This window comes from Hypanus sabinus, chromosome 13 (assembly GCF_030144855.1).
Source record: "Hypanus sabinus isolate sHypSab1 chromosome 13, sHypSab1.hap1, whole genome shotgun sequence".
NCBI classification, from domain to species: domain Eukaryota; kingdom Metazoa; phylum Chordata; class Chondrichthyes; order Myliobatiformes; family Dasyatidae; genus Hypanus; species Hypanus sabinus.
The window spans coordinates 64788950-64814608 of NC_082718.1; the positions used below are offsets into that span (position 1 = coordinate 64788950).

Sequence of the window (25659 nt, forward strand, 5' to 3'; positions counted from 1 at the left end):
CTGGGGATTAAAAAAAAGCTGAGTAGATTTAAAAGGAGGGGAGAGAGAAACACCTGGTGATAGGTGAAACCTGGAGGGGGAGGGATAAAGTAAAGAGCTAGGAAGTTGAAGAGGGAGGCGATGGATCGGCAAGGAGATAAGGTGAGTCCACCCATCACCTCCCTCTGGTTCTCCCCCTTTTTCTTGCTTCCATGTCCTCTGTCCCTTTCACCAATCAACTTCCCAGCTCCTTACTTCTTCCCTCCCCCTCCAGGTTTCACTACCACCTGGTGCTTCTCTTCCCCCTCAGCCGACCTTTTAAATCTACTCCTCAGCTTTTTTTTCCTCTAGTCCTGCTGAAGGGAAATATTTGAGCTAGAAGTCTGTAATTAGTTGAGTTCCACAGAGATGTATGCTGGGACCTCTGCTGTTCCTGATGTATACAAGTGACCCAGATGAAAATGTAGATGGGTAGATTAGTAAATTTGCAAATGATACCACGATTGGTGGAGTTGTGGATAGCGTTGAAGACTGGTAAAGAATACTGCACAATTAGTATTGCCAAAAAAAGACAGAGACCTTTTAAAACCAGCATCATATAGACCTATTTCTTTATTAAACACCGATTATAAAATAATAGCAAAAATCTTATCTAATAGATTATCTAAATGCTTACCAAAATTAGTGCATATGGATCAAACAGGATTTATCAAAAATAGACAATCGGCAGATCATGTAACTCGGTTATTTAGTATAATCCATTTAGCACAAAAGAGGGAGGAAATGAGTGTGGCGGTTGCTTTAGATGCAGAAAAAGCATTTGATAGATTGGAATGGGATTTTTTATTTAAGGTATTGGAAAAATATGGACTAGGAACATCATTTATAAAATGGATTAAAACCTTAAATACTAATCCCAAAGCTAAAGTAGTGACAAATGGTCAAATTTCAACATCATTTCAGTTAACAAGATCAACTCGGCAAGGTTGCCCACTATCACCTGCTTTATTTGTGTTGGCAATAAAACCACTAGCTGAATTAATCAGAATGGACCCAGATATTAAGGGTTTCAGAGTTAATCAGGAAGAATACAAGATTAACTTATTTGCTGATGATGTTCTAATTTATTTAACAGATCCATTACATTCACTACGCAAATTATCTTATAGACTAGAAGAATATGGGAAAATATCGGGTTATAAAATAAATTGGGATAAAAGTGAAATTTTACCTCTTACTAAAGGAGATTATAATCAATGTCGATTAATAATTCAATTTAGATGGCCAGCAAATGGTATAAAATATTTAGGTATAAGAGTTGATAATGATATAAAAAACTTATACAAATTAAATTACTTACCACTTTTGAAAAAAATTCAGGAAGATCTTGAAAAATGGATGGCATTACCAATAACATTAGTAGGTAGAGTAAATACTATAAAAATGAATATATTCCCTAGATTACAATATTTATTTCAATCATTACCAATACAATTACCCCAGAAGTTTTTTCAAGAGTTAAACAAATATCTGAGGAAATTCCTCTGGAAAGGTAAGATGTCCAGAATATCATTGGAAAAATTGACATGGAAATTTGATCTAGGAGGATTACAACTTCCAAATTTTTAAGAATTATTATAAAGCAAATCAACTTAGATTTATTGCATTTTTTTTCGAGAAAGATAAACCGGCATGGATTAGAATAGAATTAGATAAAATAGGAGAAAACGTACCAGAAGATTTTATATACAAATGGGAATCTAAATGGATACAGGAAAAGAAAGAATCTCCTATATTAAAACATTTGATTGATTTATGGAATAAGATAAATGTTGATGATGAGATAAAAAAATCTTTATTAGCAAAGAGATCTTTAATTCAAAATAGACTTATTCCTTTCACAATGGACAATCAACTTTTATATAATTGGATTCAAAATGGGATTAGATATATAGGGAATTGTTTTGAAGGAGGTATATTAATGTCATTTGATCAATTAAAGAATAAATATAAAATATCAAACAACACTTTATTTTGTTACTTTCAATTAAGGGCTTATTTAAGAGAAAAATTAGGTCAAACAATGTTATTGCCGAAATCTAATGAAATAGAAATTTTAATTCAAAAAGGAAATATCAAAAAATTTATATCTTGCATGTATAATTTGATTCAAAGACAGGTAATTAAGCAAGGAGTCCATAAGTCAAGACAAAAATGGGAAAGTGATTTGAATATTAAAATTGAAGAAACAAATTGGTCAAGACTATGTCTTGATAGTATGACAAATACAATAAATGTTCGGTTAAGATTAGTGCAGTATAATTTTCTACATCAATTATATATTACACCACAAAAAATAAAAAAATTTAATCCAAATTTATCGGATCAGTGTTTCCGATGTAACCAGGAAACTGGTACTTTTTTACATTCGACATGGTCTTGCTCTAAAATTCAACCTTTTTGGGCAAATTTAAGACTTTTACTGGAACAAATTACAGGAACACAATTTCCTCATAATCCAATATTATTTTTACTAGGTGATATTGAAGGGATAAAACCGAAACTCAAACTAAATAAGTATCAGAAAGAATTTATAAAAATTGCACTGGCAGTAGCCAAAAAAGCTATTGCAGTTACTTGGAAATCGGATACACATTTAAGTATAGATTCTTGGAAGAAAGAAATCTATGGTTGTATTCCATTAGAAAAAATTACTTATAATTTAAGAGATAAATATGAAACATTTTTGAAAATTTGGAGCCCTTATTTACAAAAGACAGGATTAAATATATAGATGCTCTGAAGATGAAACAATTGGTTATTAGGGGAAAGAAATAAATATACATATTAAAGTTATTACGAATTCCATGGAGCATGTGGAGATCTTCCAACAACCAGGCATTCTTTCTTTCTTTCTTTCTTTCTTTTTTTTTCTATAGGGCAGTTAGGGGGGAGGGGTTAAGGGGAGGGGGTATGGGTTATATACATTGTTTTTTCATACTTTGTAACCATTTAAAAATGCAATAAAAAAAGTTTAAAAAAAAAGAATACTGCACAATATAGACCAGCTGCAGGTACGGGCTGAGAAATGGCAGATGTAATTTAACCTCGGTAAATGTGAGGTGTTGCACCTCTGTAGGGCAAATGCAAGGTGTCTGTACACTGTTCAGGGCAAGGTCCTAACAATGTTGCTGAGCAGAGAAATCTTGGGATCTAAGTTCATAGCTCCTTGAAAGTGGCTACACAGGTCGATAATGTTTTTATTAATGCCCTTATTTTATTAATCAAGGCATTGAGTTCAAAAGTCAGGTAATGTTGCAACTTTATAAAAGGGTGCAACAGAGGTTCACCAGGATGCCGCCTGGTTGAAAGGGCATGTGCTATCACTAGAGGCTGGATAAACTTGGGTTGTTTTCTCTGGAACATCAGAGGCTGATGGGAGAGGCATAGATATAGTGGATAGACAGCATCTGATTCTCAGGGTTGAAATGTCTAATACCAGAGGGCATGCATTGAAGGTGAGAGGGGGTAGGTTCAAGGGGGATGTGAGAGGCAAGTTCTTTTACTCTTGTGACTGCCTGGTACTGTGGTAGAGGTAAATACATTAGACACTTGAAATGTTTGGATAAGCAAATGGACGTAAAAAAGATGGAGTGATATACACATGGTGTAGGTAGGAGAGATTAGTGTTTAGTATTTTTGATTTGCTTTTTAGCTAGTTCGGCACAATATTGTGGGCTGAATGTCCTTTTCCTGTGCTGTACCCTTCTTCTCTATAAGAACACAATAATATTAATTGTAATGCCCTGGTTCATATTTTTTACTGTTATGCTGTAGGTATTTAATTTTGTGCTGTTCTGTGCGAGCTGCTTGTTTTCAGCTTATGTTTGGGTTACTGTTGAAGACAAGAGATGAGGTGAAATGTCTGCCATCCAATTAGGATGGCTGAACTGAAGGGGAGGTTTCTCTGGTGAGGGCCACTAAGGTTGTGGGCTTGGGCTTTTTTTTTGGGTTCATGAAGGATGAAAAGAGAAGATGCCTGAGAGAAACTATGAGCTCCAACTTGTGCACATTAGACTGTTTTACTAAAATGGGCCCTTATCTTTTTTTGTTCTTTCCTTTACTAACCCTTTAGTCAAATTATGAATTATAAAGCTAATTCTTTTAATTGTATGTAGTGTACTGTTTGTTATTTCACAGCACTCGTTTGTAACAGGGTAACGAATTACATAGCATCCACACAAACAGGGGGTTTGGGGTGGGCCCACACCTTGATCTCACACATTTGGCAAGGCTGGAGATTGTCTTCCCTAGACATGCAGCTGAGGAAACCAGGGTATTTTATAACAAATAAATAACCAATAAATATTGAGAACATGAAATGGGACTAGCTTAAATTGGCATTGTGGTCAGCATGGACGAGATGGTCTAAGTGGTCCATTTTTTGTGTTGTTTTACTCAATCCAAAGTTATATTTTTTTCTATTAATTAAGTACAGAGTCAATGCAGCATGAGTATAGGACCTTTAGTCCAACAAGTCAATGCTAATCATAGTGCTCAGTCAATCCCTACACTGGTTTGATTTTCAACATGCCTTCAAACATTTCAGCAGTGGCAGGACTAAAAGTTAGAGTATAGTCTTTTGCTTGTCACATTTGTATTCTCAAGATTGATGGAATGTCCTTATTTCATTATATCAGTTTGAGACTTGCCTACTTAAATCTCACGGTGATTTCAAGAAATTCTTCCTTTCTTTGTACACACAGGAGTCTGTTCAGTTAATGTGATGCCAACATTAAGGAAGCACCTTCACGCTAACATATTTAAGTGCTGCAGTGCTAAGAACATCTGATGTACTCACTGATATCTGTGATGTAACAATAAACCAACATTAATACAGCTCAGGCAAAACAACTATATGCATTAAGAAGCACATATGGACACTAAACCAGACAAAAGAGTTAAGAATAAGTTGAAAAATCTGGTCAAAAGAAATATTTAAAAGTGATGCTTTATAATTAAAAAAAAGTAGGAAAGTGATTTATCCTAAAGAAAGCAAATGTTAAAATTTGGCACTTCAACTTGAAGATTATTAGTGGCCACCCTAGTGTGTAAGTTAGTGGTCACCAACCTTTTTAAGCCCAAGTTCCCCTACCTCGGCCTTAGTGAAAGGCAAGATTGACCTACTAAATTGTTTAGTCATACGCATGCACACCGGGCAGAAAAGATTGGAAGTAAAACCCTGCAACCCAGAAGTAGAAATAATGTATGTACACCAGGGGTCGCCACCCTTTTTTGCACCATGGACCGGTTTAATATTGACAATATTCTTGTGGACCGGCCAACGGGGGGGGGGGGGGGGTTAAACACGACCGGAATACAGCGATACTCGAAGGGTGTTCCTTCTGTCCAGTCTATTCCGCAATTTAGTTTACGTGGCTCTCAGCACTTAGCTTCTGTCCTGCTTGCTCACGTTTTTTTTCACTCAAAAAATCTCAGCAGGTTTGTCTTTAAGTGCAGGGTGTTTGGACTCAAGATACCAAAGCAGTTTTGAGGGCTTCAATGCCTCATTAGACAACCTCCAGGCCCCAACTCCAGCCTCCGGCCACCCACCCCCAGACACCTTGGCCAGGTGCAGCTGGTTGTGGGTGGGGTGAGGAGATAGGGCTAGGTCCGGAGGTCCCCGTACCAGGGCCGTGACAGTTGCAGTCCGGAGAGAGTGACCAAGCAAGCAAGGAGTGCGACAGGGCGTATGCCCCCCCCCCCCCGTGGAATCTATCGGCCGACAAGTTTGGCTCAAGGGATGACCTTCAGCAGATCACATCAAGGTAGCTGCTCTGCTACTTACAAAACCAAGTCCAAATTAGGTCGTCTGCGAATATTTTAGCACCGGGTTCTCCACGAACAGTCAGTGTGCTAAACAGGTTTAGAGGCAGCGCCCGTCTGTCTGCACTCCAGGCCAGTAGCATCAGCACTTCCCGCTGACTACATGAGGCGGCCGGTTACCCAAGGCCAACCAGAGTTCCCTGGCGCGAGGGTATCACTGCATTTAGGCGACTGATGACCTCGCGTGGGTTCAAGTTCAACAGTGGGCGTGACAGCGAATGAGGAAAGGTGCACCTGACTCATATCATTTCATATCACCAAATTATATCATTTCCCCGTGGCCCGGTGGTTGGGGACCACTGAAGTACAGTGTAGTATGTGGCAGGGGAGCTACACACATGCACACTGGGCAGAAAGAACGGAACTAAAACACCACAACCTGGAAATAATCTCTCAACAGTATTTGTGTATTTATTTTTCTTTTTTTTTTGGGGATCTACTGGGAAAGTCTCAAAGATCGACCAGTCAATTGTGATCGACAGGATGGTGACCACTAGTGTAAGTGGTGGAAAATGGAGGAGTTGAAATGAAGATAGAGACAAAAAAGATTAATATAAGATTACAATAAACTCGTGATCAATTGTAGAAGATAAACAAAGGCCACAGAAACATTTACCTTGGGTGCAAAGAAGTAGTTTTTAATTTCCCATCTTCTTATACTATTCATTTATTCTATTTTTTTATCAATCACTTCATTAAGTCCTGACAATCTAAATACTAATCAATCTAAGAAATTCCTCATCTGTTCTAAATGGATGACTTTCTATTCTGAGGCTGTGCTCTCTGGTCCTAAAATCTCCCACTATTGAAAATGTGCTCTCCACATCCTCTCTATCTAGGCCTTTCAATATTTGGTAGGTTTCAATGAGATTCTCCCTTATTCTTCTTTCATAAATTGGACTTAAATTTTCATTTTAACCACCCCCCTCATTTTATTAAAACTTGAACTATGGTAAAGGACAAAAATGCTCATCAACTCCACCAACTTAAGCAGAAATAATGATATGTCCTAAAGAGGAAGTAAACAACTGCCTTTTCTCCCTAAATAGCCCTTTTTAAAAAAAAAATTCTGATTACCAGCAGTACATGCATTACCGCAATTTTCTAAAAGCAGTCATCATTTACGTTTTAAAAATCAAAAAAGGCAGAGAAAACTAAATTTTGCCTACACTTACCAATGTATAAGTAAACCAAACTTCCCTCAGTGTGAACTTTTTACCCCACCTGTTATGAAGCTTTTGTCGGTCATAAGATTATTTGCCAATTGAATCTGCATAATTTTCAAAGTTATTGAAAATTGATTTCTGTATTGGCATTAGATACCACACTGAGCTTAGAACAGACAAATAGCGTCAGTTGCTTCTGTTTTTGTGTTCAAAAAGTATTGATTACTCTTACAAGTCAAGAAATAAGTAGTAGAACAATTTAGAACTGTTTTGCTCACGTGGATATAATAGAAACAACTGGAAGTGAAAATGAAACTATTTCACTACCCAACAAGTTAGGGACCTGAAAAATTTGAAGGTATTGACAATCATTTTGAATGTTACAATGAAAATTATGATTTGGACGATGCAATTGTCAAATGAATACGTTGTTTGTACTAGGTACCTGCACTGATTTTGTTATTTACAGCCAATCAAAAACACATGGCAGTATACATTATATGATTTCGTGGTCACATCAGCCATGATCTTATTGCATGGCAGAGCAGGCTTGACGGGCCAGACGGTCTACTCCTACTCCTATTTCTTATGTTCCTCTGTAAATAACAATGAGGAACTTCAGTACTGTGCAAAAATCTTAAGCACATACATATAGCTAGAGAGCCCAAGACTTTTGAACAGTACTCAAATTTTATGTATTGCACTTTACTGCTGCTACAAAAGAACAATAAATTTCATGACATATGTAAGCAATGATAAACCTGATCCTGATATGGATCTCTGTTATGGATTGAGAATGGGAAGAGGTCAGGGAAGTAGAACCATGGTTGAGAAATGAGGAAGGGAGACGGGAAGCTCCAGAAAGATATTCTGTAATGACCAATAAACCAATTGTTTGGAATTAAATGACCTTGCCTGGTGTCCCAGGGATGGGTGTGTCTGCACCCATGTCAAATCCCTATGCCACTTCCTCTCGCCCCGGCACTCCTCCGCTACCTGTCCTACACCCCTTCCATGGCACTCCACCCTCACCATTCCCAACGTTCTTGCTCCTATTAGATTTACAAACTTGCTCTCCAGTCCACATTGACAAATACAGTATTGTGCAAAAACCTTAGGCACTTTAGCTATATAGACAGTATGTGCCTAAGACTTTTGCATAGTAATGTAGTAGAATTGGTAATGTTCTAATTTGTTCAGTACAGTGTTTTGTATGAATGCAGAATATGTTACTCTGTTAAATGATAATTTGTCTTTTTATATACCTTTTTAAGTATTTCCATGAAACTTCAGCTAATTGGGACAGTTGCTTAATTCAGTCAAAAAGTACTGGTCCTGAAGTGTCCCAATTAACTGTACATCTCTACTACTTTCCTTCAACCAGTGGTACCACCATGTACACCATTTAATACCTCCTTTCCTCCACGCACAGCCCTGCCCTTTCATACTCTCCATCTCTCCTTAAAACCTATAACTGAGGTCATCAACTAGAAATGTTAATTATATCTCTCACTGCCTTGTGACCACCTGAGTGTTTTCTTCTTTTAGTCCATGATTTTGGAATGCCTGGAGCATGTGGCTAAAGCAGAAGTGTTAATTGTCATCACAATAAATTTATATTTGTAGTTTGCGAGCTATTGAATATAACTCTCAATTGATAGCAATCTCTTCTCAGCATACTGCAAAAAATTATTCTGAGCGATAAGCTACAGTGACAAAGAACTGCTAATTTACCAAAATAGTATGAAAGTATAGGGCAAATTAACATCAACAAGCAGTGCACATTACAAGGAAGTGTATCATCCAAATTCAGACTATCCAGTAAGATTAGCTCTAACAGGTACAGACTTAATATCATCTGTACAGGAGAGTAAGAGGTAGTCAGCATATTTAGTGAGCTAAACAATGGAAATGTGTGGAGACAAAATAAATGAGGATTTTGCTTGTGAAGGAATGGGAAAAGACACCTGCAACAGCAGCCCTAAAAGCATGTTTGCTTCAAAATGCACAGGACAAGAGTAGAATGAAGTATAGTGCAATAAAATAAAAAGGTTAAGGCCAGGTTGCAGCAGTTGAAACAAAATTTTTTTTTTGTTTTAGATTAGTGAACTTTCCTCAAAATGATTTGATGAAAAGTCACTGACTTGACAAAGGTTGTTCTTTTCTGCGCCTTGTGGTACATCGGGTAGCAACCTTGCCTTTTCTTTAGCATTTTTATCTGCTTTTTTAAAATCAGGCTGAGTTGCTAGCTCAACGCTCAACCCAGCACAGATGAAACCATGCAAGGAACTAGCTGGATTCAAACACAGGACCACTTGTTGGCCAGCTTCTGATTTGAAATATTACCCACTTCTCCTTCCAAAAAGCTGCCTGATCTGCTATTGTTACTGGACATTCCAAAATCCTCAGTAATTTCCTCTTGCATGATACTAAGTTAATCAAAATAAATCGAATTGAATTGACTTTATTACATACATCCTTCAAATACATGAGTAAAAATCTTCATGTTATGTCTCCATCTAAATGTGCAATTCATAGTACTTTGTAATAAATAGTATGTACAACAGGACAGTCAATATAACACAGAAATACAACTGTATCAGCATGAATTAATCAGTCTGATGGCCTGGTGGAAGAAGCTGTCCCAGAGCCTGTTGGTCTTTCTTGGCTTTTATGCTGTAATACCATTTCCCAGATGATAGCAACTGGAACAGTTTGTGGTTGGGATGGTCCTTCAGGCCCTTTTTAAACAAATGTCTTTATAAATACTCTGAATAGTGGGAAGTTCACATCTACAGATACGCTGGTCTGTCTGCACCACACTCTCCAGAGTCCCACGACTGAGGGAAGTACAGTTCCTACGACAGACAGTGATGCTCTTAATTACGACCCAGCAGAAAGTTCATAGGATATGGTGGCCCATACCAAACTTCTTCAACTGCCTGAGGCGAAAGAGGCACTGCTGTGCTTTTTTCATCATACAGCTGGTACGTACAGACCACGTAAGATCCTCGGTGATGTGTATGACAAGGATCTTAAAGCTGTTCACCCTCTCAGCCTCAGATCCATTGATGTCAATAGGCATTAGCCTGTCTCCATTTCTCCTGTAGTCCACAACCATCTCCTTTGTTTCTGTGGCATTTAGGGAGCACCTGTCTCATTAAATGAAGCAGCATAATTGTCTTTAAAAATTAGGAAACATGAGGCAAAATTTATTAGACACTTGGCAATTAAATTACATATGGCAGCAAAAATGTCACTGATTTAAAACCAATGCAGTTCCATTCTATATGCCATATACAATAAAAGCCAAGATATTAGCTTGCATGTACTGTAAGCTAATACTACGGTAAGCTAATACTGTAAGCATGTACTGCGGTCCAGATGGTCTGCATCCGAGGGTTCTAAAAGAGGTGGCTCAGGAAATTGCGGATGCATTGGTAATCATTTTCCAATGTTCCTTAGATTCAGGATCAGTTCCTGAAGGTTGGAGAGTGGCTAATGTTATCCCACTTTTCAAGAAGGGAGGGAAGGAGAAAACAGAGAACTATCGCCCTGTTAGCCTAACGTCAGTCGTGGGGAAGATGCTTGAGTCCATTATTAAGGACGAAATAGTGGCACATCTTGATGGCAGAAATAGGATTAGGCCGAGCCAGCATGGATTTACCAAGGGCAAATCATGCTTGACTAATCTGTTGGAGTTTTTTGAGGGTGTAACAAGGATGTTAGATGAGGGTAAGCCAGTAGATGTTGTGTACCTAGATTTTCAGAAGGCATTCGATAAGGTGCCACCTAGGAGATTGGTGAGTAAAATCAGAGCTCATGGCATTGGGGGCAGGGTTTCAACATGGATAGAAAACTGGTTGGCAGATAGAAAGCAAAGGGTAGCAGTGAATGGGTGTTTCTCGGATTGGCTGGAGGTGACTAGTGGGGTACCACAGGGCTCTGTATTGGGACCACAGCTCTTTACGATTTATGTCAACGATTTAGATGAGGGCATTGAAAACTATATCAGCAAGTTTGCTGACGATACTAAACTGGGTGGCAGTGTGACATGCGAAGAGGACGTTAGGAGAATACAGGGAGACTTGGATAGGCTGGGTGAGTGGGCAGATACTTGGCAGATGTCATTCAATGTGAATAAATGTGAAGTTATCCACTTTGGAAGCAGGAACAAGAGGGCAGAGTATTGTCTGAATGGTGTAGAGTTAGGTAAGGGAGAAATGCAAAGAGACCTAGGAGTCCTAGTTCACCAGTCAATGAAGGTGAATGAGCAAGTGCAACAGGCAGTGAAGAGGGCAAATGGAATGTTGGCCTTTGTTACAAGGGGAATTGAGTACAAGAGCAAGGATGTCCTTTTGCATTTGTACAGGGCCCTGGTGAGACCACACCTGGAATACTGTGTACAGTTTTGGTCTCCAGGTTTAAGGAAGGACATTCTGGCAATTGAGGAAGTGCAGCGTAGATTCACTGGGTTGATCCCTGGGATGGCAGGGCTGTCTTACGCAGAGAGATTGGAGAGATTGGGCTTGTACACGCTGGAATTGAGGAGATTGAGAGGGGATCTGATAGAAACGTTTAAGATAATTAAATGATTTGATAGGATTGAGGCAGGAAATATGTTCCAGATGTTGGGAGAGTCCAGTACCAGAGGGCATGGATTGAGAATAAGAGGTCAGTTATTTAAAACAGAAACAGGAAGCGCTTCTTCTCCCAGAGAGTTGTGGAGGTGTGGAATGCACTGCCTCGGAAGACGGTGGAGGCCAATTCTCTGGATGCTTTCAAGAAGGAGCTAGATAGATATCTGATGGATAGGGGAATCAAGGGATATGGGGACAAGGCAGGGACTGGGTATTGATAGTGAATGATCAGCCATGATCTCAGAATGGCGGTGCAGACTCGAGGGGCCGAATGGTCTACTTCTGCACCTATTGTCTATTGTAACCTTGAACTGCTGGTTTACTCAATCATACTTTGACAAAGTACTGAAAAGTAGGGGGCATGTATGACTTCTTTCTGCCAATTTATATATTGTTGTTCCTTATCGCACCTTGAGGCATATTGGGTGGCATTTTTTTCATTTCCTTAGCATTTGTTTTCTTACGAGGCCAAGTTGCTAGCTCGATGCTCAACCCAGCAGCAGCTGCAAGGGGCCAGTCGGATTTGAACCTGGGACTATTCGCTTTGAAATCCAGTCTGATGCCATTACACTACCGGCCGTCAATTTATATATGCAGTCATTATATTAAGAAGATCAATTAGTTATTTTGGTGTTACAGAAGCATATGGCACACATGCAAAGTGCATAGCAGTAAACTGACATTGCAGAATAATTAATATTTAGTCAAGGTTTGGATACAGCTAAATTATATACATTCACTATCACTATTCACATTGTTTGGACATGATTAACAGTTACTATGACACCAATTAATGTAGATTCCACTACATAACAAGAGATAAAACAAGTGACCCCTGCATTATGGGAGGGTTTGTCACACTCCGGCACCAACATGTTCCACCAAACTCAAGGAGGGAAAATAATGTGTTGAACATCTTGAATGAATGGCAGAGCAGACCAGATGGGCTGAATTTCCTAAATTTTGCTCTTACGTTCTCTAGAGAAAACAGTGGTCATGGAAAGAATACCAAGAGGTAATCAAAGATCAAGATCAAAACCAAATTAGTGGACTACTGACTAACAGTAATAGGAAGATAAATGTTAGAATTATAATGTCCACCACCATTTTTTCTCAGAAATAAAAGCAGCTGCAATTCTTTAAATGTGAACGTTGTCAGGATGCGGATATCAAAGCAATTTATTGCTCATTTCCAGTTTACCAAAGATAATAGACTCTCTTGGAAATGTGATTTTTTTGGAAAAACAATTTCACCAGCCCAGGACTAAGCAAGTTCCCCTTTTTGAAAGATATAACTGAACCAGTGAGGTTTTAATTTAAAAATCCATTGCGACCTCAGTCATTTTTTTCTCCTAGTCCTCCCTAGGCCAAACATTACCTGATTAGATTTATTGAATTTAACTTAAAATTCCACAATGGAACAACAAATAGCAAGTAAAATTGCAGAAACCTTTCACCTCTTTACACTGTATCTTTCTACTGATACGACATTATCTTCTGATTATCTTCCAGCATTTAAAAAAATTAAAATAATAACTACTGTTGGCAGAATTTTAGATGGCGACGAGGAGCCATACAGGAGCAAGACAGGTCTCAACATCAGCACAACCAAGGAATTGATTGTGAACTTTAGGAAGGGGAAAGTCAAGGGAATTCACACCAGTCCTCCTTGACAGATCAGAAGTGGAAAAGGCCCAAGACACTGAAGCAATTACAAAGAAGGCACAACAATGGCGATATTTCATTAGGAGCTTGAGGAGATTTGGTATGTCACTAATTACAACATGTTACTAATTTCAACAGATGTACTGTGGAAAGCATTCTGACTGGTTGGTTCATCACCTGATATGGAGGGACCACTGTACACATTTGGGAAAAGCTGTAGAAAGTTGTTAATTCAGCCAGCTCCATCATGGGCACTAGCTTCCCCAGCACCAAGGACACATACAAAAGACGATGGCTCAAATAGGTGGCATCCATTTTTAAGGGGTCACATCACCCAGGAAGTGCCCACTTCCCATTGCCACCATTAAGGTGATGGTACAGGAGCCTGAAGACACACTCAATGCTTCAGGAACAGCTTCTTCCCCTCCACCATGAACACTACCATACTATTTTTCCCCTCTCACTTTGCACTAAATACTGTATTTAATTTACTTTATATACACTTATCATAATTTATTATTTTTTATTGTATAGTAATGTACTGTACAATAATCAACTGCATGGAATCATACCTTACTACTTTTCAGGCCCTGAAATTTGTCGTGTTATAGTGATGCACAAATGTATTCAATTGCAGTTACTCTGTTTTAAATAAACCTATTTAAAACACACAGATGTATCCACTAACATGACAAGAAAAGCATGAAACCACAAGCAAATGCCATTCGAGTCGATGTGATTTCTCAGCCACAGTCAATAAACTGCACCCTCACATTTCCAGTCATCAGAAATAAAAGTATCACTAAACTGGTCAGTCTTATTGCTGCTGATCAGCCTGACCTACTGATTACATAATTTGTAAAGTCACACATCAAACACCTTGGCATTTAGATTTTGAAAATAAGATTTATGAAGGAAATCTGACATACCGTCTTTGTTTTCCTATTCACAATTACAATATTAGCTGCTATGAAGTACTGATGACACAATAACTAATCAACAGATTACTTGCCTCCACAGCTCCCAGTAGAACATCTAATATTTTAACTATTTGCTGTTAAGTTGAATCTATTGTGCCCTTTCGTAATTATAAATACATCATCTTTCTCCAATCTGATCAACGCAGGTCAGTGTTGCTCTTATATAACGCATCTCAACAAAGCATTTCAATTCTATCTCCAAAGAAACAAGCCCTGTAATTCATATTTTTCCTAAAAAAAGACTAATTTGCATCACCACCATTATATACACACAACTGGATTCTCAACTGATTAAGCTGCCTTCTTATCCTTAAATGAACTGATCAATACTGACTTGACCAGTTCTGGGAAATAAACTGTAATTCAGGTTACTGTCTTCCTATAAAGGACATCTAGAAATAACTAATACAAGGCCAAAATTCCAGTGTAATGATATTGTAACTCTTTGTGATAAGGACCATATTTTGGTGCCTTGGTCATAAAAGTTCAAAGTAAATGTATTATCAAAGTACATGTACGTCCCCATATACAACTCAGAGATTAATTTTCTTGTGGGCATACACAGTAAATACAAAGATGCACAGCAGAATCAACGAAGAACTGCACACAACAAAGAGAGACAACCAAAATCTGAAAGGCAACAAACTGTACAAATACTAAAAAATAGAAAAATAAATACTGAGATAAATAAGTAATTAATATTGAGAACATGAATTGTAGAGTCCTTGAAAGTGAGCCTATTGTTTGTAGAACCAGTTCAGTATTGGGGTGCTTGAAGAAATCCACTCTGGTTCATGACTGGTGCAGGGTAATAACTGTCCCAGGACCTAGTAGTAAGGGACCTAAGGCTCCTGTACCTTCTTCTTGATGGCAGCAATGAGAAGAGAGCATTGTCTGGATGGTGGGGTTCCTTGATGGTGGATGTTGCTTTCCTGCGACAGTGCTCCTTGTAGATGTACATAATAGCGAGGAGGGCTTTACTTGTGAGGGACTGAGCTGTATCCACCATTTTTTGTAGGCTTTTCCGCTCAAGAGCATTAGTGTTTCCATACCACGCCGTGACGCAGCCAGTCAGTATACTCTCCAACGTACATCTACAGAAATTAATCTTCACAAACTTCTAGGAAAGTAGAGATGATGCTGTGTTTTCTTTGCGGTGGCACTTACATGCTAGACCTATGACAGATCTTCTGAGATGATAACACAGTGGAATTTAAAATGATTGACCCCCTCCATCTCTGATGGAGGTGCAACACACTGAAACCTACGCTCCATCCGCCACAATAGACAGGATCTCCCGGTTGCCACTCACTTCAACTCTCCCTCTCATTCCCATTCGGATATGTCCATACATGGCCTCCTCTACTGCCATGATGAGGCTGAACTTTGGTTGGAGGAACAACATCTCGGTACCGTCTGGGTAGTCTCCAGCCCCTTGGTATGAACATTGAGTTCTCCAACTTCCGGTAATTCCCTCCCATCCCACCTCTACTCTGTCTCCTCTTCTGGCTGCCTATCACCTCTCATGACTCTGTCTTCTTCTACTACCCATAGTGCTTTCACCTCTCCTGGCTATTCCCTCCCTGCTTCCCCTCCCCCACCCCTTGATTTTTCCTCTGATTGGTTTTCCACCCTGCGCCCTCCTTCTTTAGTCCTGATGAAGGGTTTCGACCCAAAATGTTGACTGCTCCTTTCAACGGATGCTGCCCGAACTGCCCCCCCCCCCCAGGTTTTTTGTACGTCTCGATTTGACCACAGCATCTGCAGTGCACTTTGTGTTTACATGCACCACTTATGCTGGCAGCTCATTCCACACTCTCACGGCCCTCTAGGTGAAGAAGTTTCCCCTTATGTTCCCCTTAAACTTTTCTCCATTCACCCTTAACCCATGACCTCTGGCCATAGTCCCACGCAACCTGAGCAAAAAACCTGCTTGCATTTATCCTATCGATACCTCTCATAATTTTGTGTAACTCTATCAAATCTCTAAGGAATATATTCTAACGAATAAAGTCCTAACCCATTCAATCTTATCTTATAACTCAGATTCTCCAGACCTGGCCACATCCTTGTAAATTTTCTCTGTACTCATTCAACCTTATTTACATATTTCCTGTAGGTAAGTGACACAGTACTCCAAATTAGACTTTACCAATGTCTTATACAACTTCATCATAAAATCCCATCTCCTGTACTCAATACATTGATCTATTAAGGGCAATGTGCCAAAAGCTTTCTTTATGACCCTATCTACCTGTGATGCCACTTTCAACAAATTATGGACCTGTATTCCCAGATCCCTTTATTCTACCACACTCCTCAGTGCCCTACTGTTCACTGTGTAAGACCTACCCTGGTTGGTCCTACCAAAGTGCAAAATCCCGCACTTGCCTGCAGTAAGTTCCATCTGCCATTTTTCAGTCCATTTTTCTAGCTGATGCAGATCCCTTTGCAAGTCTGATAGCCTTCCCTGCTATCCACTGTGCCCAATCTTGGTTTCATCTGCAAATTTGCCAACTCAGTAAACCATATTATCATCCAGATCGTTGATATAGACGACAAACAACAGACTCTGCACCAATCCCTGCAACACTCCACCAGTCACAGGCATCCAGTCAAACAGGCAACCATCTACTACCACTCTCTGGCTTCTCCCACAAAGCCAGTGTCTAATCCAATTTACTACCTCATCTTGAATGCTGAGCGACTGAATCTTCTTGACAAACCTCCCATGTGAGATCCTGTCAAATGCCTTATTAAAGTCCATGTAGACAACATCCACTGCCTTGTCTTTATTCACTTTCCTGGTAACTTCCTCAAAATATTACATAAGATTGGTTAGACATGACCTACCATGCACGAAGCCATGCTGACTATCCTTAATCAGTCCGTGTCTATCCAAATACTCATATATACAGTAACTTTCCCCACAAATGATGTCAGATCACCGAACTATATTTTCCTGGTTTTCTTTAGAGCTTTTTTGAAACAGCAGAACAACATTGGCTATCCTCCAATACTTTTCTTATCGCTAAGGATGACTTGAATATCTCTGCTAAGACCCTGGCAATTTCTGCACACCTTCCATAGGGTCCGAAGGAACACCTGACATCACTAACAGTGCCACAGAAATCCAGGTCTTTCAGAGCAACCCTGGTACTGACAGCCTGTAGGTGGGTACTGCTGATGAATCTGAACAGGGCTGGAGTTCCGGTTGCCAGCTCCTTCACTGGGGATGAGATTATGGGCCAGGAATCTTATGGCAGCTGCCTCTTCCCATGGTGCTGTCTGAGGAATAGGTCAGAGATTTCTGCTTTCCTTCTCGTGTAGTCATAACCAGCTCTCTAGTTTTGCTGACATTGAGTTAGAGGTGGTTGCTGTGGCACCATTCACCCAGATTTTTAATCTCCCTGAATCTTTGATTCAGTCAACAGTAGTGTCAGCAGGTTATTGTATACAATTCACATCATACTGCCATTGATTAATATTTTGAAATGGAATCAGAGTTCAAACTCATTAAGTTTCTGACAAAAGATATAACTGAATGAACAGCAGCTTTTGTAGTATTAGCTGTTGAAGCCTAGCAGCTCTTTCAAGTAATGAAAGTTAAATATACAAATCTTGAGTTTCCTAAGTAAAGGAATACAACAAAAAAAGGGAAAATGAAAATGGACGTTCAGAAAAAACTGTAAACTCAACTTTGGTGCCCATTCTTCAGTAATAATAATTATCAATTAACAAACTGAGAAAAGTCCAGGAAAGATTCCCCAGCTGAGAGATTTTCGCTCCGAGCTAAATGAGAGAAACTGGGCCTATTTTCCTTTGAACAAAAAAGCTAGGGGGAAGTTTGATAAAGGTGAACAAGATCCCTGTGGCTTTGGACTGAGCAGGCAGAATATTTACAAGTCATTGAAGGATCAGGATCTACCATTATAAAGTGATTGACAAAAGATAAAGGAAGATGCAAGGACAAATGTATTAAAAATATAAATCGGTGACACTGGAATCCATCGGCTGCAGAGATAACTATTCAGGGTTTTCCAAGAAATAACGCACTGGATGGAAATAACTAACGAATCTTAAACGATAGAGCGTTTAAGCAACTTATTTTAAAATACAATTACGAGTCAATTTGGAGAAGATGGTGATCTACAAGATTCCTCAGGAGGATCCACACAAAGCTCTCACTTGTACCTGGTGGTGTAATGGACGAATCCTTGTGGTTTTTACATAAAGTACTTCGACACCGCTAGCGGTGCCAGGTGTTTCGGAGGTTCCCCGGCACCGGCTGAGCCGCAGGGTGGTAGGGACTACTGATGAGTCTGAACAGACTCCTTCACCGGGGATGAGATCATTGGCCAGGAATCTTACGGCAGCTGCCTCCTCCCACGGTGTTGATCTCAGTGGCCGAGACATGAACATCCGCCCGGTAACACACTCCTACCCCAACCGCCCACGCCAGTCCAGACCCTCCACTTCCCGTCATTAAACCCTACCCCGCCAAGTAAACAACTTATCAAAAAAAAGGCCAAGGCCAACGGCAACAAAACAGACTCCGCCACATTTCACCACACCCCCAACCTCCCCGTCTGTAAACCGAAACCTGAGACCTTACCTGTGTAGGATAATGGCGTTAACGAGCTCGGCTGGTACCGCGCCGGGGCTACCCGCCCGTTAGCGGAGACGGAGCTACCGCAGCCGACCTCGTCGCCACGCGCCCGTCTCCCAGGTTACCGGTCTCCGGCCGTTTCTATCCCAGAGTCCTCGGCGTGGTACGGAGCGCGAGCCGCTACCTTTCCCGGCGACACCGGCTGCTCGGAAACCGCTAGTGACGGCGCGCTCGGGAGGGCTTGGCGGCGCCAGCAAACAGAAGGGAACACGTCAGACTGCGAGGGCGCTCAGAGATGCTGGAGAGCGGCGGAGAGGCGTGAGAATTCCCTAGGCCGGAGTAAAGGCCGCCATAGGCTTCGATGACTAACGTCGAGAGGGTGGTGAGGCTCCCCCTGCTGCACAGAGCTACGGCGTCGGCACGGGACAATAGCTGGACTGTAGTGCGCAGAAGCCAGCCGGACGGCCCCACCCCCGCCAGCTTTACCTTGCGTCCCCCACCCCCAAACTTCTCGCGTCCCACAACGCTAATCGCAACCTCTTCTAACTCCATTGCCGCTTCCTCGTCACCTCCGCTTTTTACCTGCAAACTCACCTCGGCACCTACCCTTTCCCCTACCACAGTCCCTTCGCTTTCATCCCCTCCATAACCCACCTCCCCTACAACTATCCTTACCCCTCCCCCCCCACCTGAACCCCATCCCCCTCCTGGCCGCCCACCCTGCCGGCACCCGACTCAAACCCCTCTCTCTGCACCCCTCCCCTACCCGTATTCACCCCTTCCTCGACCCTCCTCCTGTTACCCCTTACCCCTCTACCCCTACTACCCACCGTTGGGACTGTGATGAAGAACAGCAGTTCCGCAGTCTCACGCTCAGGAAGAGGCGGCGGTCTCCAAGCTGTTCCACATCCATGGATAGTTGCCAGCTTGGAGCAGTCAACAAGGAAAGAGGAATTGTTGCCTTTAATCAGTAGAATGCATTGAAAGCCTTTTGTCAACATTTTGAAGCTTTCGGTGGTAAGGACTGAGAACACAGGAAACAGGAAAAGGAAAATGCCAGTTGGCTCCCTGACCCAGGTCTATTTCTCAAAAATATAATGGCTAGTATTCTTCCCTGAATCAATAGCCCCTGATAAATATTCAGAAATCAATAGATCTCTCTGTTTTCAGTCAATTACCAAAACCCCTTAGGCCTCCAGGTAGAAAGTATCAAATCTTCACATTTTTAAGAAATTGCTTTTGTGTCTTAAATGATGTACTATTGTGAGTCTATAGTCTTATGACTCATTATCCCTAGGAAATATCTTCCATACACCAATTTTGTGGTATCTAAATGTCATGTTTCACTTTTTTAACTACTGGAGAATAGAGGCTGATTCTATTTAGAGTAATAATGTGGCAGGCAGAAATGCAAAGGATCAACTTGGTGAATTAACAATACCTTTCTAAGAAGTTGTATTCTTTTTGACCAAAATGGTATGCAATATTCTGGTGCTGTCTCACCAAAGTCCTACATAAATATAGTACAATGACCTTGCAATATATGTGCCTGCATATTATGTACAAGGACATTCAATCTCTTTGAAACTTGCAGGAATAGCAAGCCATTTACACCTTTGAGCCTGCTCAGCTTTTCAATGAATTCACAGTTAACCTTTTCTCTCAGCACTATATTCTTGCTCTTTCACCATAACTCTTGAAGTCAACCAATCTATTTCCTTAAATAACATTCATGATTTGAGATCCACCGCCTTTTGTAGTAGAAAATTTCATGCCTAATGCATGAAGTTTCTTAATAACTCAGTCCTAAATGCCTTTATCGTTCTTACATAGTGATCTTTGGATTTGGACCCACTTCCATACCCACACCAGGGAAAGGTTCCCTGCATCCACTCTTACCCCTGTCAGAGCTTTGTTAATTTCCTTTCATTCTTCTCACTACAAACCAAGTCAACCTCTCCTCATAGGACAATCCTGCTATTCTATGGATCAATCGGGTGAATCTCTTGTCCTTCCATTGCTAAGGAGATTAATACTCCGTGTGAGAAATTCCTTCACTCAAGGTAGGTGATGAACCTGTGGAATTGTTTACCACAGAAGTCTGTAGGGACCAGTTCCTGTTCTATATTTTCATGAGACATAAATATTCTTGTACACAACTCAATGAAAGCAGGCATGCAATTACAGCATGCAGTATTCCAATTATGTTCTCACCAAGGCTCTGTGTAATTATAGCTAGGACAGTGGTACGCTCATCCTACAGGATGTGGGATATCAGTGACCATTGTCCCAGAGGACTACATCTGTGGGAAGTGTATCCATCTGTAGCTCCTAACTGAATATATTAAGGAGATTGAACTGGATGCATTTAAAATTATCTGTGATACTAAGAGCAACATGGATAAGAGTTTCAGTGGGTGGTCACAACCAGAGTACAGGTTTGTAGAAATTAGGATGTTCAACAGGAAAGGTGGAGAGGTAAACAGTACAGTATTCTCCTGTGGTCATTCTCTTTTAAAACAATTGTACCATTTTGCATACTGTTAGGGTTTAACAGGGCAAAAGCAGCAGCCAGGTCTGTGGGACAAGCACTGGCTCTTAGCAGGAAAGGATGAAGGCAGAAGAGACTATAATGATAGGATGCTTGATAATTATGTGGACAGCTAGGAGGTTCTGTGGCTGCAAAAGGAACTCTAGGATGCCAGGGTCAGTGATGTCTCTGAGTGTTTGCAGAACATTCTCAAGGAGAGGTTGAGCTGCCAGAAGTCATTGTAGACACAGATAGCAATAGGGCTGAGGTCCTGTGCAGTGAGTAAGAGGAGTTAGGAAAGTTAAGAAGTAGAGCATCAAGGATTGTAATCTCTAGACTACTCCCAGTGCCATGTGCTAGTGAGGATAAGAATAGGAGATTATGCTGCCAAGGAGCTGGTGCAGGGGGCAGTGATTCAAATTTGTTTACCATTGAGTTAACTTCTGAGATAGTAGAGACCTACACAAGGGACAAGTTGCACTTGAACTGGAGTGGGACCAATATCTTAATGGACAGATTTGCCAGTGTTACCTGGGAGGATTTTAACTTGATTAGCAGTGGGTTGGGATTGAGAGCAGAGATGAGGCAGATGGAAGGCTGGAAGTTGAAACAGTGGCAGGTCAATGAGGGAAAATTGTTAGATTATTTTGATGCAAGAGGTCTGAATTCAAGAGATGGATAGCTCTGTGGGATTGAGATGTTATAGTTTTACAGAAGCGTGGCTAAGGAAGGGACATAACTAGCAGCCAAATATTACAGGATAGAGATGAAGAAAAGAGAAGATGGAGAGTTGCATTTCTGATTAAGGAGAACAAGAAATTACAGAAGGATCATCCAGTGAAGATTTATGGGCGGAACTGAGAAATAATCAGAATCGGGTTTACTATCACCAGCATATATCATGAAATTCATTGTCTTTATAGCGGCAGTACAATACAATACATAATAAAAGAGAGGAAATGTTAATTATAATACATATACAGTACTGTGCGTGTGTGTGCGGCAACAACCTTAAGCACAACTTCAGTAAGACCAAATAATGAATTTCAGAAAAGGGAAGACGAGGGAACACACAGCAGTCCTCATAAAGGGTTCAGAAGTGGAAAGAGTGAGCAATTTCAAATTCCTGGGTGCAGCTGCAAAGAAATTATTAGGAGTCTGCAGAAATTTGGTATGTCACTCAAATTTATACAGATGTAACATGGAGAGCATTCTAACTGGCTGCATCACCGTCTAGTACGGGGAGGGGGGGTTGCTACTGCACAGGATTAAAATATGCTGTGGAGACTTGAAAACTTAGTCAGCTCCATCATGGGCACTAGCCTCTGTAGTATCCAGGGTATCTTCAAGGAGCAATGCCTCAAAATGGTGGTATCCATCATTAGGGACCCTTAACAGCCAGGACATGCCTTGTTTTCATATTTACCTTCAGGAAGGAGGTAGTGGAGCCTGAAGACACATTCTCAATGATTCAGGAACAGCTTCTTCCCCTCTGCCATCAGATTTCTGAACAGACATTGAACCCATGAACACTATAAACAGTAATGAGGAAGTGTTCATGGGTTCAATGTCCATTCAGAAATCTGATGGCAGAGGGGAAGAAGCTGTTCCTGAATCATTGAGAGTGTGTCTTCAGGCTCCTTTATGTCATAGTACTGTATAATATTCCTAGTATAGACTGGGGCTGACATATTGATAAGAGCTTAGATGGGGTGGAAGCTGTTAAGTGTATTCAGGAAAGTTCCTTTACACAATACCTTATTCTGGCCCATTCCCCCTTCCTTTCCAGTCCTGATGAAGGGCCTTGGCCGAAAACATCTCGACTGTTTATTCATTTCCATAGATGCTGCCTGATTTGCAAGTTCCTCCAGCATTTTGCATGTGTTACTCTGGAATTCTCAGCATCTGCCGAATCTGTTGTTTTCAGGATAGAGGAAGATTAAGTACTTTCAAGCTGAGGAAAGGATCAATTCTGATTGGGAGAATTGTTTTTTTTCATTGAAAAGCGGAACTGACATATCTTAACATGTAAGAATTACTTCAATTGTTTTTAAATAGCTGTCCTTTTAACACTAGAATCTGATTAGAAAATAATCTTTCTGTTGGTGTGCAAGAATGCTGGGAAAAGCATTTGATTCATGGTAAAAGCAAAATTTCATTTACAAGCATATTTACAAATCTATTTCCATCTCTTCTGTTTTTTCTCAACAGTTACTATAGATCAAAATCTCGAAAAGAATGATGAATGTGGAATGTGAAGTCATTGGATACATTTTTATTCACTTTTTATTTAGTGGAGGTTGTTAAGTTTCTTGATTAGTAAAGGTGTCAAATGTAGTGGGGAGAATGGGGCTGAGAGGGAAAATAAATCAGCCATGATAGAATGGCAGAGCAGACTTGATGGACTGAATGGCTTAACTCTGCTTCTTTTGTCTTATGGTTTTACATTGAAAGTCTCATGCAAAGCTTCACCTGCTCTTGGGAACTGGGACAGGACAAGTGACAGATGTCAGTGCAGGAGCACTTTGGGATCAGTAGCCATTGTTCTATTAGTGTTAAATTAAAGTTGGAAAGGTACATAACTGGGTCACAAGTTAAAGTTCTATAGCAACTGACAAAAGTAGATTAGAATAGGTTGTATGCAGGTGTAACATCCTGAAGAAAGATTTCACTGCTGATGTAATGCTCTTGTAGAAGCTATGTTTGGATTATGGTTAGAGATAATGGGTGCTTTGGAATGTGAGCCATCCAATGACGGGAGTGTGTTTTTGTGCCGTGTGCCTGACACTGGGGTGATCTGGGTCTTTTGTTTGGCGGGAGATGAAGGGAGAAGATACCAGAGAGAAGAGGTCGTAGGACTCGACCCAGAGCAGAGCCATGATCCAACGAAGGCTGGGGTGATCAAAAGAGGATCGGCGAAGGGGAAACTGTGAACTCCAACTTGTGCACATTAGACTGTTTAATTAAAATTGGTACTTTTCTTATTTTGCCTTTTCTTCACTAACCCTATAGTCAAATTAAGAATTATAAACTGAATCATTTAATTGTGTGCGGTGTAATGTCTGTTATTTCATGGTACTGATTTGTAACAGGGTAATAAATCACACAGCATCCACACAAACAGGGGTTTGGGTTAGGCTCACATCTCAATCTCAAACATTTTGTCTCCTTAGATTTACACAGCTGACAGAACCAGAGTGTTTCACAAGCAAAGAGACATCTGGCAAATTATTATATTGAAAGTTCAGGATCTGCAAATTCCTGTTAGAGTAATGGGTAAGGCTGGAAGAGGTAGGAAATCCTGGATGATGGAGATATTGAGGCTCTGATCAGAAAAAAAGGAGGAAACCTGGATTAGGTACAGGCAGCTGGGATTAAGTGAATCCCAGGAGCACTAGAAGAGATGCTGGAGGGTACTAAAGAAGGAAATTGGATGTGTGATGAGAGTGCATGAGATAGTTAGCTTTGGCAGAGAAGATTAAGGAAAATCCAAAGAGATAAGTATATTAAGGGAATAAATAGTAACTAGGGAGAGAATTGGGCTCCTTCAAAGACCAAAGTGAACATCTTGTGTGAACCGACAGGGGATGGGTGAGATACTTAATGACTATTTCTGTTCTATTTTTACCATGGACAAGGACGTGAAGGCTTTAAGCATTGAGATAGTTAAGGAGGAGGACTTCAGAATAGTCTGCATTACAGCAGAGGAGGTATTAGAACATAGGTAGATAAATCTCCAGGATGTGATTGGGTATCTCTGAGAACCAGAGAAGAAATTGCTCTGGCTAAGATATTTGCATCATCAGTAGTGAGGGGTGAAGTGCTGAAAGACTGGAAGGTGGCTAACGTTGTGGCTTATTTAAGAAGGGTGGCAAAGTAAAAATATGAGAACTATGGACCATTATGATTCACATCTGTATTAGTAACTTAATAGAGGGGATTTCTGAAGGATGTACAAGTATTTGGAAAGATAGTTTCAGATATATTTAACCAACACACACAAAATGCTGAAGGAACTCAGCAGGCCAGACAACATCTATGGAAAAGAGTAAACAAGCAACGTTACGGGCCAAGATCCTTCATCAGTCTCGACCTGCTGAGTTTCTCCAGCAGTTTGTGTATGTTGCTTGGATTTCCAGCATCTGCAGATTTTCTCTTGTTTCAGGTTGGTTAATTGATTTATCACATTGAAACATACATTCCC

General features: G+C 40.5%; 1 protein-coding gene and 1 long non-coding RNA gene across 8 annotated transcripts in view; one reads left to right on the forward strand and one right to left on the reverse strand.

The window, feature by feature from the left end:
• Positions 1-19832, reverse strand: part of cdk17 (cyclin dependent kinase 17) — a 228039-nt gene extending 208207 nt beyond the window's left edge. Inside the window, exon 1 of one of the 6 annotated variants that reach the window (XM_059987820.1) lies at positions 19756-19832. The gene's annotated coding sequence lies outside the window, so the exon portion shown is untranslated. Of the gene's footprint in view, positions 1-18510; positions 18651-18931; positions 19723-19755 lie in introns of those variants that run through there. The other 5 variants (XM_059987824.1, XM_059987818.1, XM_059987826.1 and 2 more) reach the window with 5 other exon arrangements.
• A 109-nt stretch (positions 19833-19941) lies between these two features.
• On the forward strand, positions 19942-24499 carry LOC132403951 (uncharacterized). 2 transcript variants are annotated; one of them, XR_009515401.1, is made up of 3 exons: positions 19942-20002; positions 23383-23483; positions 23667-24499. It is a non-coding gene; the product is annotated as an uncharacterized LOC132403951 (long non-coding RNA). The 2 variants fall into 2 exon arrangements; XR_009515400.1 differs by having other exon boundaries at positions 23383-24499.
• Positions 24500-25659: the final 1160 nt, after the last annotated feature.